General features: G+C 64.1%; 37 pseudogenes; all 37 read left to right on the top strand.

Moving 5' to 3' along the window:
• Window positions 1-95: 95 nt before the first annotated feature.
• On the top strand, window positions 96-213 carry LOC140684037 (5S ribosomal RNA; annotated as a pseudogene).
• Window positions 214-464: 251 nt separating this feature from the next.
• LOC140684036 (5S ribosomal RNA) lies at window positions 465-582 on the top strand (annotated as a pseudogene).
• Window positions 583-832: 250 nt separating this feature from the next.
• On the top strand, window positions 833-950 carry LOC140684035 (5S ribosomal RNA; annotated as a pseudogene).
• Window positions 951-1,201: 251 nt separating this feature from the next.
• On the top strand, window positions 1,202-1,319 carry LOC140684034 (5S ribosomal RNA; annotated as a pseudogene).
• A 250-nt stretch (window positions 1,320-1,569) lies between these two features.
• Window positions 1,570-1,687, top strand: LOC140684030 (5S ribosomal RNA; annotated as a pseudogene).
• A 250-nt stretch (window positions 1,688-1,937) lies between these two features.
• Window positions 1,938-2,055, top strand: LOC140684033 (5S ribosomal RNA; annotated as a pseudogene).
• A 250-nt stretch (window positions 2,056-2,305) lies between these two features.
• On the top strand, window positions 2,306-2,423 carry LOC140684084 (5S ribosomal RNA; annotated as a pseudogene).
• A 250-nt stretch (window positions 2,424-2,673) lies between these two features.
• Window positions 2,674-2,791, top strand: LOC140684032 (5S ribosomal RNA; annotated as a pseudogene).
• A 249-nt stretch (window positions 2,792-3,040) lies between these two features.
• LOC140684031 (5S ribosomal RNA) lies at window positions 3,041-3,158 on the top strand (annotated as a pseudogene).
• Window positions 3,159-3,408: 250 nt separating this feature from the next.
• On the top strand, window positions 3,409-3,526 carry LOC140684127 (5S ribosomal RNA; annotated as a pseudogene).
• A 250-nt stretch (window positions 3,527-3,776) lies between these two features.
• Window positions 3,777-3,894, top strand: LOC140684126 (5S ribosomal RNA; annotated as a pseudogene).
• A 250-nt stretch (window positions 3,895-4,144) lies between these two features.
• On the top strand, window positions 4,145-4,262 carry LOC140684125 (5S ribosomal RNA; annotated as a pseudogene).
• A 250-nt stretch (window positions 4,263-4,512) lies between these two features.
• LOC140684124 (5S ribosomal RNA) lies at window positions 4,513-4,630 on the top strand (annotated as a pseudogene).
• A 250-nt stretch (window positions 4,631-4,880) lies between these two features.
• On the top strand, window positions 4,881-4,998 carry LOC140684123 (5S ribosomal RNA; annotated as a pseudogene).
• Window positions 4,999-5,248: 250 nt separating this feature from the next.
• Window positions 5,249-5,366, top strand: LOC140684121 (5S ribosomal RNA; annotated as a pseudogene).
• Window positions 5,367-5,616: 250 nt separating this feature from the next.
• LOC140684120 (5S ribosomal RNA) lies at window positions 5,617-5,734 on the top strand (annotated as a pseudogene).
• Window positions 5,735-5,983: 249 nt separating this feature from the next.
• LOC140684119 (5S ribosomal RNA) lies at window positions 5,984-6,101 on the top strand (annotated as a pseudogene).
• Window positions 6,102-6,353: 252 nt separating this feature from the next.
• Window positions 6,354-6,471, top strand: LOC140684118 (5S ribosomal RNA; annotated as a pseudogene).
• Window positions 6,472-6,723: 252 nt separating this feature from the next.
• LOC140684117 (5S ribosomal RNA) lies at window positions 6,724-6,841 on the top strand (annotated as a pseudogene).
• Window positions 6,842-7,091: 250 nt separating this feature from the next.
• Window positions 7,092-7,209, top strand: LOC140684116 (5S ribosomal RNA; annotated as a pseudogene).
• Window positions 7,210-7,459: 250 nt separating this feature from the next.
• Window positions 7,460-7,577, top strand: LOC140684086 (5S ribosomal RNA; annotated as a pseudogene).
• Window positions 7,578-7,829: 252 nt separating this feature from the next.
• On the top strand, window positions 7,830-7,947 carry LOC140684115 (5S ribosomal RNA; annotated as a pseudogene).
• A 250-nt stretch (window positions 7,948-8,197) lies between these two features.
• Window positions 8,198-8,315, top strand: LOC140684114 (5S ribosomal RNA; annotated as a pseudogene).
• Window positions 8,316-8,565: 250 nt separating this feature from the next.
• Window positions 8,566-8,683, top strand: LOC140684113 (5S ribosomal RNA; annotated as a pseudogene).
• Window positions 8,684-8,933: 250 nt separating this feature from the next.
• On the top strand, window positions 8,934-9,051 carry LOC140684112 (5S ribosomal RNA; annotated as a pseudogene).
• Window positions 9,052-9,301: 250 nt separating this feature from the next.
• LOC140684110 (5S ribosomal RNA) lies at window positions 9,302-9,419 on the top strand (annotated as a pseudogene).
• Window positions 9,420-9,669: 250 nt separating this feature from the next.
• LOC140684109 (5S ribosomal RNA) lies at window positions 9,670-9,787 on the top strand (annotated as a pseudogene).
• A 250-nt stretch (window positions 9,788-10,037) lies between these two features.
• On the top strand, window positions 10,038-10,155 carry LOC140684108 (5S ribosomal RNA; annotated as a pseudogene).
• Window positions 10,156-10,405: 250 nt separating this feature from the next.
• LOC140684107 (5S ribosomal RNA) lies at window positions 10,406-10,523 on the top strand (annotated as a pseudogene).
• A 250-nt stretch (window positions 10,524-10,773) lies between these two features.
• On the top strand, window positions 10,774-10,891 carry LOC140684106 (5S ribosomal RNA; annotated as a pseudogene).
• Window positions 10,892-11,141: 250 nt separating this feature from the next.
• Window positions 11,142-11,259, top strand: LOC140684105 (5S ribosomal RNA; annotated as a pseudogene).
• Window positions 11,260-11,509: 250 nt separating this feature from the next.
• LOC140684104 (5S ribosomal RNA) lies at window positions 11,510-11,627 on the top strand (annotated as a pseudogene).
• A 250-nt stretch (window positions 11,628-11,877) lies between these two features.
• Window positions 11,878-11,995, top strand: LOC140684103 (5S ribosomal RNA; annotated as a pseudogene).
• A 250-nt stretch (window positions 11,996-12,245) lies between these two features.
• LOC140684102 (5S ribosomal RNA) lies at window positions 12,246-12,363 on the top strand (annotated as a pseudogene).
• Window positions 12,364-12,613: 250 nt separating this feature from the next.
• On the top strand, window positions 12,614-12,731 carry LOC140684101 (5S ribosomal RNA; annotated as a pseudogene).
• A 250-nt stretch (window positions 12,732-12,981) lies between these two features.
• On the top strand, window positions 12,982-13,099 carry LOC140684100 (5S ribosomal RNA; annotated as a pseudogene).
• A 250-nt stretch (window positions 13,100-13,349) lies between these two features.
• LOC140684099 (5S ribosomal RNA) lies at window positions 13,350-13,467 on the top strand (annotated as a pseudogene).
• The last annotated feature ends 174 nt before the right edge of the window (window positions 13,468-13,641 follow it).

The following is a 13,641-nucleotide window of genomic DNA, read 5'->3' as shown; positions in this document are numbered from 1 at the left end:
GCCCTGTTGGGCTTGTCAAGCCCCTGTGGGCTTCTGAGCTTCTTCCCGGAGCGTGGTGTGGTGGGTTGAAGGCCGCCGCCGAGGGGCCGCCGGGTGCCTACGGCCTGCCGCCCTGAGAGCGGCCGGTCTCGCCTGATCTCGGAAGCTAAGCAGGGTCGGGCCCGGTTAGTACTTGGATGGGAGACCGCCTGGGAATACCGGGTGCTGTAGGCTACTTTTTCCTCCTGAGGGGGGCGCGTGCTTTTCCTTTGGGCAGTCGAGGTGGGGGGCAGGAGGGAAGAGGCAGGTAGGCCTTGCTTTTTTTCTATCCCTTGTGTGTGTGTGCACTGGGCTGGGGTCTGTCTCTAGATCCCCTTGTGGGCAGGGGTGGCCCTGTTGGGCTTGTCAAGCCCCTGTGGGCTTCTGAGCTTCTTCCCGGAGCGTGGTGTGGTGGGTTGAAGGCCGCCGCCGAGGGGCCGCCGGGTGCCTACGGCCTGCCGCCCTGAGAGCGGCCGGTCTCGCCTGATCTCGGAAGCTAAGCAGGGTCGGGCCCGGTTAGTACTTGGATGGGAGACCGCCTGGGAATACCGGGTGCTGTAGGCTACTTTTTCCTCCTGAGGGGGGCGCGTGCTTTTCCTTGGGCAGTCGAGGTGGGGGGCAGGAGGGAAGAGGCAGGTAGGCCTTGCTTTTTTTCTATCCCTTGTGTGTGTGTGCACTGGGCTGGGGTCTGTCTCTAGATCCCCTTGTGGGCAGGGGTGGCCCTGTTGGGCTTGTCAAGCCCCTGTGGGCTTCTGAGCTTCTTCCCGGAGCGTGGTGTGGTGGGTTGAAGGCCGCCGCCGAGGGGCCGCCAGGTGCCTACGGCCTGCCGCCCTGAGAGCGGCCGGTCTCGCCTGATCTCGGAAGCTAAGCAGGGTCGGGCCCGGTTAGTACTTGGATGGGAGACCGCCTGGGAATACCGGGTGCTGTAGGCTACTTTTTCCTCCTGAGGGGGGCGCGTGCTTTTCCTTGGGCAGTCGAGGTGGGGGGCAGGAGGGAAGAGGCAGGTAGGCCTTGCTTTTTTTTCTATCCCTTGTGTGTGTGTGCACTGGGCTGGGGTCTGTCTCTAGATCCCCTTGTGGGCAGGGGTGGCCCTGTTGGGCTTGTCAAGCCCCTGTGGGCTTCTGAGCTTCTTCCCGGAGCGTGGTGTGGTGGGTTGAAGGCCGCCGCCGAGGGGCCGCCGGGTGCCTACGGCCTGCCGCCCTGAGAGCGGCCGGTCTCGCCTGATCTCGGAAGCTAAGCAGGGTCGGGCCCGGTTAGTACTTGGATGGGAGACCGCCTGGGAATACCGGGTGCTGTAGGCTACTTTTTCCTCCTGAGGGGGGCGCGTGCTTTTCCTTGGGCAGTCGAGGTGGGGGGCAGGAGGGAAGAGGCAGGTAGGCCTTGCTTTTTTTCTATCCCTTGTGTGTGTGTGCACTGGGCTGGGGTCTGTCTCTAGATCCCCTTGTGGGCAGGGGTGGCCCTGTTGGGCTTGTCAAGCCCCTGTGGGCTTCTGAGCTTCTTCCCGGAGCGTGGTGTGGTGGGTTGAAGGCCGCCGCCGAGGGGCCGCCGGGTGCCTACGGCCTGCCGCCCTGAGAGCGGCCGGTCTCGCCCGATCTCGGAAGCTAAGCAGGGTCGGGCCCGGTTAGTACTTGGATGGGAGACCGCCTGGGAATACCGGGTGCTGTAGGCTACTTTTTCCTCCTGAGGGGGGCGCGTGCTTTTCCTTGGGCAGTCGAGGTGGGGGGCAGGAGGGAAGAGGCAGGTAGGCCTTGCTTTTTTTCTATCCCTTGTGTGTGTGTGCACTGGGCTGGGGTCTGTCTCTAGATCCCCTTGTGGGCAGGGGTGGCCCTGTTGGGCTTGTCAAGCCCCTGTGGGCTTCTGAGCTTCTTCCCGGAGCGTGGTGTGGTGGGTTGAAGGCCGCCGCCGAGGGGCCGCCGGGTGCCTACGGCCTGCCGCCCTGAGAGCGGCCGGTCTCGCCTGATCTCGGAAGCTAAGCAGGGTCGGGCCCGGTTAGTACTTGGATGGGAGACCGCCTGGGAATACCGGGTGCTGTAGGCTACTTTTTCCTCCTGAGGGGGGCGCGTGCTTTTCCTTGGGCAGTCGAGGTGGGGGGCAGGAGGGAAGAGGCAGGTAGGCCTTGCTTTTTTTCTATCCCTTGTGTGTGTGTGCACTGGGCTGGGGTCTGTCTCTAGATCCCCTTGTGGGCAGGGGTGGCCCTGTTGGGCTTGTCAAGCCCCTGTGGGCTTCTGAGCTTCTTCCCGGAGCGTGGTGTGGTGGGTTGAAGGCCGCCGCCGAGGGGCCGCCGGGTGCCTACGGCCTGCCGCCCTGAGAGCGGCCGGTCTCGCCTGATCTCGGAAGCTAAGCAGGGTCGGGCCCGGTTAGTACTTGGATGGGAGACCGTCTGGGAATACCGGGTGCTGTAGGCTACTTTTTCCTCCTGAGGGGGGCGCGTGCTTTTCCTTGGGCAGTCGAGGTGGGGGGCAGGAGGGAAGAGGCAGGTAGGCCTTGCTTTTTTTCTATCCCTTGTGTGTGTGTGCACTGGGCTGGGGTCTGTCTCTAGATCCCCTTGTGGGCAGGGGTGGCCCTGTTGGGCTTGTCAAGCCCCTGTGGGCTTCTGAGCTTCTTCCCGGAGCGTGGTGTGGTGGGTTGAAGGCCGCCGCCGAGGGGCCGCCGGGTGCCTACGGCCTGCCGCCCTGAGAGCGGCCGGTCTCGCCTGATCTCGGAAGCTAAGCAGGGTCGGGCCCGGTTAGTACTTGGATGGGAGACCGCCTGGGAATACCGGGTGCTGTAGGCTACTTTTTCCTCCTGAGGGGGGCGCGTGCTTTTCCTTGGGCAGTCGAGGTGGGGGGCAGGAGGGAAGAGGCAGGTAGGCCTTGCTTTTTTCTATCCCTTGTGTGTGTGTGCACTGGGCTGGGGTCTGTCTCTAGATCCCCTTGTGGGCAGGGGTGGCCCTGTTGGGCTTGTCAAGCCCCTGTGGGCTTCTGAGCTTCTTCCCGGAGCGTGGTGTGGTGGGTTGAAGGCCGCCGCCGAGGGGCCGCCGGGTGCCTACGGCCTGCCGCCCTGAGAGCGGCCGGTCTCGCCTGATCTCGGAAGCTAAGCAGGGTCGGGCCCGGTTAGTACTTGGATGGGAGACCGCCTGGGAATACCGGGTGCTGTAGGCTACTTTTTCCTCCTGAGGGGGGCGCGTGCTTTTCCTTGGGCAGTCGAGGTGGGGGGCAGGAGGGAAGAGGCAGGTAGGCCTTGCTTTTTTTCTATCCCTTGTGTGTGTGTGCACTGGGCTGGGGTCTGTCTCTAGATCCCCTTGTGGGCAGGGGTGGCCCTGTTGGGCTTGTCAAGCCCCTGTGGGCTTCTGAGCTTCTTCCCGGAGCGTGGTGTGGTGGGTTGAAGGCCGCCGCCGAGGGGCCACCGGGTGCCTACGGCCTGCCGCCCTGAGAGCGGCCGGTCTCGCCTGATCTCGGAAGCTAAGCAGGGTCGGGCCCGGTTAGTACTTGGATGGGAGACCGCCTGGGAATACCGGGTGCTGTAGGCTACTTTTTCCTCCTGAGGGGGGCGCGTGCTTTTCCTTGGGCAGTCGAGGTGGGGGGCAGGAGGGAAGAGGCAGGTAGGCCTTGCTTTTTTTCTATCCCTTGTGTGTGTGTGCACTGGGCTGGGGTCTGTCTCTAGATCCCCTTGTGGGCAGGGGTGGCCCTGTTGGGCTTGTCAAGCCCCTGTGGGCTTCTGAGCTTCTTCCCGGAGCGTGGTGTGGTGGGTTGAAGGCCGCCGCCGAGGGGCCGCCAGGTGCCTACGGCCTGCCGCCCTGAGAGCGGCCGGTCTCGCCTGATCTCGGAAGCTAAGCAGGGTCGGGCCCGGTTAGTACTTGGATGGGAGACCGCCTGGGAATACCGGGTGCTGTAGGCTACTTTTTCCTCCTGAGGGGGGCGCGTGCTTTTCCTTGGGCAGTCGAGGTGGGGGGCAGGAGGGAAGAGGCAGGTAGGCCTTGCTTTTTTTCTATCCCTTGTGTGTGTGTGCACTGGGCTGGGGTCTGTCTCTAGATCCCCTTGTGGGCAGGGGTGGCCCTGTTGGGCTTGTCAAGCCCCTGTGGGCTTCTGAGCTTCTTCCCGGAGCGTGGTGTGGTGGGTTGAAGGCCGCCGCCGAGGGGCCGCCGGGTGCCTACGGCCTGCCGCCCTGAGAGCGGCCGGTCTCGCCTGATCTCGGAAGCTAAGCAGGGTCGGGCCCGGTTAGTACTTGGATGGGAGACCGCCTGGGAATACCGGGTGCTGTAGGCTACTTTTTCCTCCTGAGGGGGGCGCGTGCTTTTCCTTGGGCAGTCGAGGTGGGGGGCAGGAGGGAAGAGGCAGGTAGGCCTTGCTTTTTTTCTATCCCTTGTGTGTGTGTGCACTGGGCTGGGGTCTGTCTCTAGATCCCCTTGTGGGCAGGGGTGGCCCTGTTGGGCTTGTCAAGCCCCTGTGGGCTTCTGAGCTTCTTCCCGGAGCGTGGTGTGGTGGGTTGAAGGCCGCCGCCGAGGGGCCGCCGGGTGCCTACGGCCTGCCGCCCTGAGAGCGGCCGGTCTCGCCTGATCTCGGAAGCTAAGCAGGGTCGGGCCCGGTTAGTACTTGGATGGGAGACCGCCTGGGAATACCGGGTGCTGTAGGCTACTTTTTCCTCCTGAGGGGGGCGCGTGCTTTTCCTTGGGCAGTCGAGGTGGGGGGCAGGAGGGAAGAGGCAGGTAGGCCTTGCTTTTTTTCTATCCCTTGTGTGTGTGTGCACTGGGCTGGGGTCTGTCTCTAGATCCCCTTGTGGGCAGGGGTGGCCCTGTTGGGCTTGTCAAGCCCCTGTGGGCTTCTGAGCTTCTTCCCGGAGCGTGGTGTGGTGGGTTGAAGGCCGCCGCCGAGGGGCCGCCGGGTGCCTACGGCCTGCCGCCCTGAGAGCGGCCGGTCTCGCCTGATCTCGGAAGCTAAGCAGGGTCGGGCCCGGTTAGTACTTGGATGGGAGACCGCCTGGGAATACCGGGTGCTGTAGGCTACTTTTTCCTCCTGAGGGGGGCGCGTGCTTTTCCTTGGGCAGTCGAGGTGGGGGGCAGGAGGGAAGAGGCAGGTAGGCCTTGCTTTTTTTCTATCCCTTGTGTGTGTGTGCACTGGGCTGGGGTCTGTCTCTAGATCCCCTTGTGGGCAGGGGTGGCCCTGTTGGGCTTGTCAAGCCCCTGTGGGCTTCTGAGCTTCTTCCCGGAGCGTGGTGTGGTGGGTTGAAGGCCGCCGCCGAGGGGCCGCCGGGTGCCTACGGCCTGCCGCCCTGAGAGCGGCCGGTCTCGCCTGATCTCGGAAGCTAAGCAGGGTCGGGCCCGGTTAGTACTTGGATGGGAGACCGCCTGGGAATACCGGGTGCTGTAGGCTACTTTTTCCTCCTGAGGGGGGCGCGTGCTTTTCCTTGGGCAGTCGAGGTGGGGGGCAGGAGGGAAGAGGCAGGTAGGCCTTGCTTTTTTTCTATCCCTTGTGTGTGTGTGCACTGGGCTGGGGTCTGTCTCTAGATCCCCTTGTGGGCAGGGGTGGCCCTGTTGGGCTTGTCAAGCCCCTGTGGGCTTCTGAGCTTCTTCCCGGAGCGTGGTGTGGTGGGTTGAAGGCCGCCGCCGAGGGGCCACCGGGTGCCTACGGCCTGCCGCCCTGAGAGCGGCCGGTCTCGCCTGATCTCGGAAGCTAAGCAGGGTCGGGCCCGGTTAGTACTTGGATGGGAGACCGCCTGGGAATACCGGGTGCTGTAGGCTACTTTTTCCTCCTGAGGGGGGCGCGTGCTTTTCCTTGGGCAGTCGAGGTGGGGGGCAGGAGGGAAGAGGCAGGTAGGCCTTGCTTTTTTCTATCCCTTGTGTGTGTGTGCACTGGGCTGGGGTCTGTCTCTAGATCCCCTTGTGGGCAGGGGTGGCCCTGTTGGGCTTGTCAAGCCCCTGTGGGCTTCTGAGCTTCTTCCCGGAGCGTGGTGTGGTGGGTTGAAGGCCGCCGCCGAGGGGCCGCCGGGTGCCTACGGCCTGCCGCCCTGAGAGCGGCCGGTCTCGCCTGATCTCGGAAGCTAAGCAGGGTCGGGCCCGGTTAGTACTTGGATGGGAGACCGCCTGGGAATACCGGGTGCTGTAGGCTACTTTTTCCTCCTGAGGGGGGCGCGTGCTTTTCCTTGGGCAGTCGAGGTGGGGGGCAGGAGGGAAGAGGCAGGTAGGCCTTGCTTTTTTTCTATCCCTTGTGTGTGTGTGTGCACTGGGCTGGGGTCTGTCTCTAGATCCCCTTGTGGGCAGGGGTGGCCCTGTTGGGCTTGTCAAGCCCCTGTGGGCTTCTGAGCTTCTTCCCGGAGCGTGGTGTGGTGGGTTGAAGGCCGCCGCCGAGGGGCCGCCGGGTGCCTACGGCCTGCCGCCCTGAGAGCGGCCGGTCTCGCCTGATCTCGGAAGCTAAGCAGGGTCGGGCCCGGTTAGTACTTGGATGGGAGACCGCCTGGGAATACCGGGTGCTGTAGGCTACTTTTTCCTCCTGAGGGGGGCGCGTGCTTTTCCTTGGGCAGTCGAGGTGGGGGGCAGGAGGGAAGAGGCAGGTAGGCCTTGCTTTTTTTCTATCCCTTGTGTGTGTGTGTGCACTGGGCTGGGGTCTGTCTCTAGATCCCCTTGTGGGCAGGGGTGGCCCTGTTGGGCTTGTCAAGCCCCTGTGGGCTTCTGAGCTTCTTCCCGGAGCGTGGTGTGGTGGGTTGAAGGCCGCCGCCGAGGGGCCGCCGGGTGCCTACGGCCTGCCGCCCTGAGAGCGGCCGGTCTCGCCTGATCTCGGAAGCTAAGCAGGGTCGGGCCCGGTTAGTACTTGGATGGGAGACCGCCTGGGAATACCGGGTGCTGTAGGCTACTTTTTCCTCCTGAGGGGGGCGCGTGCTTTTCCTTGGGCAGTCGAGGTGGGGGGCAGGAGGGAAGAGGCAGGTAGGCCTTGCTTTTTTTCTATCCCTTGTGTGTGTGTGCACTGGGCTGGGGTCTGTCTCTAGATCCCCTTGTGGGCAGGGGTGGCCCTGTTGGGCTTGTCAAGCCCCTGTGGGCTTCTGAGCTTCTTCCCGGAGCGTGGTGTGGTGGGTTGAAGGCCGCCGCCGAGGGGCCGCCGGGTGCCTACGGCCTGCCGCCCTGAGAGCGGCCGGTCTCGCCTGATCTCGGAAGCTAAGCAGGGTCGGGCCCGGTTAGTACTTGGATGGGAGACCGCCTGGGAATACCGGGTGCTGTAGGCTACTTTTTCCTCCTGAGGGGGGCGCGTGCTTTTCCTTGGGCAGTCGAGGTGGGGGGCAGGAGGGAAGAGGCAGGTAGGCCTTGCTTTTTTTCTATCCCTTGTGTGTGTGTGCACTGGGCTGGGGTCTGTCTCTAGATCCCCTTGTGGGCAGGGGTGGCCCTGTTGGGCTTGTCAAGCCCCTGTGGGCTTCTGAGCTTCTTCCCGGAGCGTGGTGTGGTGGGTTGAAGGCCGCCGCCGAGGGGCCGCCGGGTGCCTATGGCCTGCCGCCCTGAGAGCGGCCGGTCTCGCCTGATCTCGGAAGCTAAGCAGGGTCGGGCCCGGTTAGTACTTGGATGGGAGACCGCCTGGGAATACCGGGTGCTGTAGGCTACTTTTTCCTCCTGAGGGGGGCGCGTGCTTTTCCTTGGGCAGTCGAGGTGGGGGGCAGGAGGGAAGAGGCAGGTAGGCCTTGCTTTTTTTCTATCCCTTGTGTGTGTGTGTGCACTGGGCTGGGGTCTGTCTCTAGATCCCCTTGTGGGCAGGGGTGGCCCTGTTGGGCTTGTCAAGCCCCTGTGGGCTTCTGAGCTTCTTCCCGGAGCGTGGTGTGGTGGGTTGAAGGCCGCCGCCGAGGGGCCGCCGGGTGCCTACGGCCTGCCGCCCTGAGAGCGGCCGGTCTCGCCTGATCTCGGAAGCTAAGCAGGGTCGGGCCCGGTTAGTACTTGGATGGGAGACCGCCTGGGAATACCGGGTGCTGTAGGCTACTTTTTCCTCCTGAGGGGGGCGCGTGCTTTTCCTTGGGCAGTCGAGGTGGGGGGCAGGAGGGAAGAGGCAGGTAGGCCTTGCTTTTTTTCTATCCCTTGTGTGTGTGTGCACTGGGCTGGGGTCTGTCTCTAGATCCCCTTGTGGGCAGGGGTGGCCCTGTTGGGCTTGTCAAGCCCCTGTGGGCTTCTGAGCTTCTTCCCGGAGCGTGGTGTGGTGGGTTGAAGGCCGCCGCCGAGGGGCCGCCGGGTGCCTACGGCCTGCCGCCCTGAGAGCGGCCGGTCTCGCCTGATCTCGGAAGCTAAGCAGGGTCGGGCCCGGTTAGTACTTGGATGGGAGACCGCCTGGGAATACCGGGTGCTGTAGGCTACTTTTTCCTCCTGAGGGGGGCGCGTGCTTTTCCTTGGGCAGTCGAGGTGGGGGGCAGGAGGGAAGAGGCAGGTAGGCCTTGCTTTTTTTCTATCCCTTGTGTGTGTGTGCACTGGGCTGGGGTCTGTCTCTAGATCCCCTTGTGGGCAGGGGTGGCCCTGTTGGGCTTGTCAAGCCCCTGTGGGCTTCTGAGCTTCTTCCCGGAGCGTGGTGTGGTGGGTTGAAGGCCGCCGCCGAGGGGCCGCCGGGTGCCTACGGCCTGCCGCCCTGAGAGCGGCCGGTCTCGCCTGATCTCGGAAGCTAAGCAGGGTCGGGCCCGGTTAGTACTTGGATGGGAGACCGCCTGGGAATACCGGGTGCTGTAGGCTACTTTTTCCTCCTGAGGGGGGCGCGTGCTTTTCCTTGGGCAGTCGAGGTGGGGGGCAGGAGGGAAGAGGCAGGTAGGCCTTGCTTTTTTTCTATCCCTTGTGTGTGTGTGCACTGGGCTGGGGTCTGTCTCTAGATCCCCTTGTGGGCAGGGGTGGCCCTGTTGGGCTTGTCAAGCCCCTGTGGGCTTCTGAGCTTCTTCCCGGAGCGTGGTGTGGTGGGTTGAAGGCCGCCGCCGAGGGGCCGCCGGGTGCCTACGGCCTGCCGCCCTGAGAGCGGCCGGTCTCGCCTGATCTCGGAAGCTAAGCAGGGTCGGGCCCGGTTAGTACTTGGATGGGAGACCGCCTGGGAATACCGGGTGCTGTAGGCTACTTTTTCCTCCTGAGGGGGGCGCGTGCTTTTCCTTGGGCAGTCGAGGTGGGGGGCAGGAGGGAAGAGGCAGGTAGGCCTTGCTTTTTTTCTATCCCTTGTGTGTGTGTGCACTGGGCTGGGGTCTGTCTCTAGATCCCCTTGTGGGCAGGGGTGGCCCTGTTGGGCTTGTCAAGCCCCTGTGGGCTTCTGAGCTTCTTCCCGGAGCGTGGTGTGGTGGGTTGAAGGCCGCCGCCGAGGGGCCGCCGGGTGCCTACGGCCTGCCGCCCTGAGAGCGGCCGGTCTCGCCTGATCTCGGAAGCTAAGCAGGGTCGGGCCCGGTTAGTACTTGGATGGGAGACCGCCTGGGAATACCGGGTGCTGTAGGCTACTTTTTCCTCCTGAGGGGGGCGCGTGCTTTTCCTTGGGCAGTCGAGGTGGGGGGCAGGAGGGAAGAGGCAGGTAGGCCTTGCTTTTTTTCTATCCCTTGTGTGTGTGTGCACTGGGCTGGGGTCTGTCTCTAGATCCCCTTGTGGGCAGGGGTGGCCCTGTTGGGCTTGTCAAGCCCCTGTGGGCTTCTGAGCTTCTTCCCGGAGCGTGGTGTGGTGGGTTGAAGGCCGCCGCCGAGGGGCCGCCGGGTGCCTACGGCCTGCCGCCCTGAGAGCGGCCGGTCTCGCCTGATCTCGGAAGCTAAGCAGGGTCGGGCCCGGTTAGTACTTGGATGGGAGACCGCCTGGGAATACCGGGTGCTGTAGGCTACTTTTTCCTCCTGAGGGGGGCGCGTGCTTTTCCTTGGGCAGTCGAGGTGGGGGGCAGGAGGGAAGAGGCAGGTAGGCCTTGCTTTTTTTCTATCCCTTGTGTGTGTGTGCACTGGGCTGGGGTCTGTCTCTAGATCCCCTTGTGGGCAGGGGTGGCCCTGTTGGGCTTGTCAAGCCCCTGTGGGCTTCTGAGCTTCTTCCCGGAGCGTGGTGTGGTGGGTTGAAGGCCGCCGCCGAGGGGCCGCCGGGTGCCTACGGCCTGCCGCCCTGAGAGCGGCCGGTCTCGCCTGATCTCGGAAGCTAAGCAGGGTCGGGCCCGGTTAGTACTTGGATGGGAGACCGCCTGGGAATACCGGGTGCTGTAGGCTACTTTTTCCTCCTGAGGGGGGCGCGTGCTTTTCCTTGGGCAGTCGAGGTGGGGGGCAGGAGGGAAGAGGCAGGTAGGCCTTGCTTTTTTTCTATCCCTTGTGTGTGTGTGCACTGGGCTGGGGTCTGTCTCTAGATCCCCTTGTGGGCAGGGGTGGCCCTGTTGGGCTTGTCAAGCCCCTGTGGGCTTCTGAGCTTCTTCCCGGAGCGTGGTGTGGTGGGTTGAAGGCCGCCGCCGAGGGGCCGCCGGGTGCCTACGGCCTGCCGCCCTGAGAGCGGCCGGTCTCGCCTGATCTCGGAAGCTAAGCAGGGTCGGGCCCGGTTAGTACTTGGATGGGAGACCGCCTGGGAATACCGGGTGCTGTAGGCTACTTTTTCCTCCTGAGGGGGGCGCGTGCTTTTCCTTGGGCAGTCGAGGTGGGGGGCAGGAGGGAAGAGGCAGGTAGGCCTTGCTTTTTTTCTATCCCTTGTGTGTGTGTGCACTGGGCTGGGGTCTGTCTCTAGATCCCCTTGTGGGCAGGGGTGGCCCTGTTGGGCTTGTCAAGCCCCTGTGGGCTTCTGAGCTTCTTCCCGGAGCGTGGTGTGGTGGGTTGAAGGCCGCCGCCGAGGGGCCGCCGGGTGCCTACGGCCTGCCGCCCTGAGAGCGGCCGGTCTCGCCTGATCTCGGAAGCTAAGCAGGGTCGGGCCCGGTTAGTACTTGGATGGGAGACCGCCTGGGAATACCGGGTGCTGTAGGCTACTTTTTCCTCCTGAGGGGGGCGCGTGCTTTTCCTTGGGCAGTCGAGGTGGGGGGCAGGAGGGAAGAGGCAGGTAGGCCTTGCTTTTTTTCTATCCCTTGTGTGTGTGTGCACTGGGCTGGGGTCTGTCTCTAGATCCCCTTGTGGGCAGGGGTGGCCCTGTTGGGCTTGTCAAGCCCCTGTGGGCTTCTGAGCTTCTTCCCGGAGCGTGGTGTGGTGGGTTGAAGGCCGCCGCCGAGGGGCCGCCGGGTGCCTACGGCCTGCCGCCCTGAGAGCGGCCGGTCTCGCCTGATCTCGGAAGCTAAGCAGGGTCGGGCCCGGTTAGTACTTGGATGGGAGACCGCCTGGGAATACCGGGTGCTGTAGGCTACTTTTTCCTCCTGAGGGGGGCGCGTGCTTTTCCTTGGGCAGTCGAGGTGGGGGGCAGGAGGGAAGAGGCAGGTAGGCCTTGCTTTTTTTCTATCCCTTGTGTGTGTGTGCACTGGGCTGGGGTCTGTCTCTAGATCCCCTTGTGGGCAGGGGTGGCCCTGTTGGGCTTGTCAAGCCCCTGTGGGCTTCTGAGCTTCTTCCCGGAGCGTGGTGTGGTGGGTTGAAGGCCGCCGCCGAGGGGCCGCCGGGTGCCTACGGCCTGCCGCCCTGAGAGCGGCCGGTCTCGCCTGATCTCGGAAGCTAAGCAGGGTCGGGCCCGGTTAGTACTTGGATGGGAGACCGCCTGGGAATACCGGGTGCTGTAGGCTACTTTTTCCTCCTGAGGGGGGCGCGTGCTTTTCCTTGGGCAGTCGAGGTGGGGGGCAGGAGGGAAGAGGCAGGTAGGCCTTGCTTTTTTTCTATCCCTTGTGTGTGTGTGCACTGGGCTGGGGTCTGTCTCTAGATCCCCTTGTGGGCAGGGGTGGCCCTGTTGGGCTTGTCAAGCCCCTGTGGGCTTCTGAGCTTCTTCCCGGAGCGTGGTGTGGTGGGTTGAAGGCCGCCGCCGAGGGGCCGCCGGGTGCCTACGGCCTGCCGCCCTGAGAGCGGCCGGTCTCGCCTGATCTCGGAAGCTAAGCAGGGTCGGGCCCGGTTAGTACTTGGATGGGAGACCGCCTGGGAATACCGGGTGCTGTAGGCTACTTTTTCCTCCTGAGGGGGGCGCGTGCTTTTCCTTGGGCAGTCGAGGTGGGGGGCAGGAGGGAAGAGGCAGGTAGGCCTTGCTTTTTTTCTATCCCTTGTGTGTGTGTGCACTGGGCTGGGGTCTGTCTCTAGATCCCCTTGTGGGCAGGGGTGGCCCTGTTGGGCTTGTCAAGCCCCTGTGGGCTTCTGAGCTTCTTCCCGGAGCGTGGTGTGGTGGGTTGAAGGCCGCCGCCGAGGGGCCGCCGGGTGCCTACGGCCTGCCGCCCTGAGAGCGGCCGGTCTCGCCTGATCTCGGAAGCTAAGCAGGGTCGGGCCCGGTTAGTACTTGGATGGGAGACCGCCTGGGAATACCGGGTGCTGTAGGCTACTTTTTCCTCCTGAGGGGGGCGCGTGCTTTTCCTTGGGCAGTCGAGGTGGGGGGCAGGAGGGAAGAGGCAGGTAGGCCTTGCTTTTTTTCTATCCCTTGTGTGTGTGTGCACTGGGCTGGGGTCTGTCTCTAGATCCCCTTGTGGGCAGGGGTGGCCCTGTTGGGCTTGTCAAGCCCCTGTGGGCTTCTGAGCTTCTTCCTGGAGCGTGGTGTGGTGGGTTGAAGGCCGCCGCCGAGGGGCCGCCGGGTGCCTACGGCCTGCCGCCCTGAGAGCGGCCGGTCTCGCCTGATCTCGGAAGCTAAGCAGGGTCGGGCCCGGTTAGTACTTGGATGGGAGACCGCCTGGGAATACCGGGTGCTGTAGGCTACTTTTTCCTCCTGAGGGGGGCGCGTGCTTTTCCTTGGGCAGTCGAGGTGGGGGGCAGGAGGGAAGAGGCAGGTAGGCCTTGCTTTTTTTCTATCCCTTGTGTGTGTGTGCACTGGGCTGGGGTCTGTCTCTAGATCCCCTTGTGGGCAGGGGTGGCCCTGTTGGGCTTGTCAAGCCCCTGTGGGCTTCTGAGCTTCTTCCCGGAGCGTGGTGTGGTGGGTTGAAGGCCGCCGCCGAGGGGCCGCCGGGTGCCTACGGCCTGCCGCCCTGAGAGCGGCCGGTCTCGCCTGATCTCGGAAGCTAAGCAGGGTCGGGCCCGGTTAGTACTTGGATGGGAGACCGCCTGGGAATACCGGGTGCTGTAGGCTACTTTTTCCTCCTGAGGGGGGCGCGTGCTTTTCCTTGGGCAGTCGAGGTGGGGGGCAGGAGGGAAGAGGCAGGTAGGCCTTGCTTTTTTTCTATCCCTTGTGTGTGTGTGCACTGGGCTGGGGTCTGTCTCTAGATCCCCTTGTGGGCAGGGGTGGCCCTGTTGGGCTTGTCAAGCCCCTGTGGGCTTCTGAGCTTCTTCCCGGAGCGTGGTGTGGTGGGTTGAAGGCCGCCGCCGAGGGGCCGCCGGGTGCCTACGGCCTGCCGCCCTGAGAGCGGCCGGTCTCGCCTGATCTCGGAAGCTAAGCAGGGTCGGGCCCGGTTAGTACTTGGATGGGAGACCGCCTGGGAATACCGGGTGCTGTAGGCTACTTTTTCCTCCTGAGGGGGGCGCGTGCTTTTCCTTGGGCAGTCGAGGTGGGGGGCAGGAGGGAAGAGGCAGGTAGGCCTTGCTTTTTTTCTATCCCTTGTGTGTGTGTGCACTGGGCTGGGGTCTGTCTCTAGATCCCCTTGTGGGCAGGGGTGGCCCTGTTGGGCTTGTCAA

The sequence above is a fragment of the Taeniopygia guttata genome, chromosome 4, assembly GCF_048771995.1.
Source record: "Taeniopygia guttata chromosome 4, bTaeGut7.mat, whole genome shotgun sequence".
Classification (NCBI taxonomy): Eukaryota; Metazoa; Chordata; class Aves; order Passeriformes; family Estrildidae; genus Taeniopygia; species Taeniopygia guttata.
The sequence above is the reverse complement of the archived record's forward strand: the minus strand, read 5'-3'. Positions and strand labels throughout refer to the sequence as shown.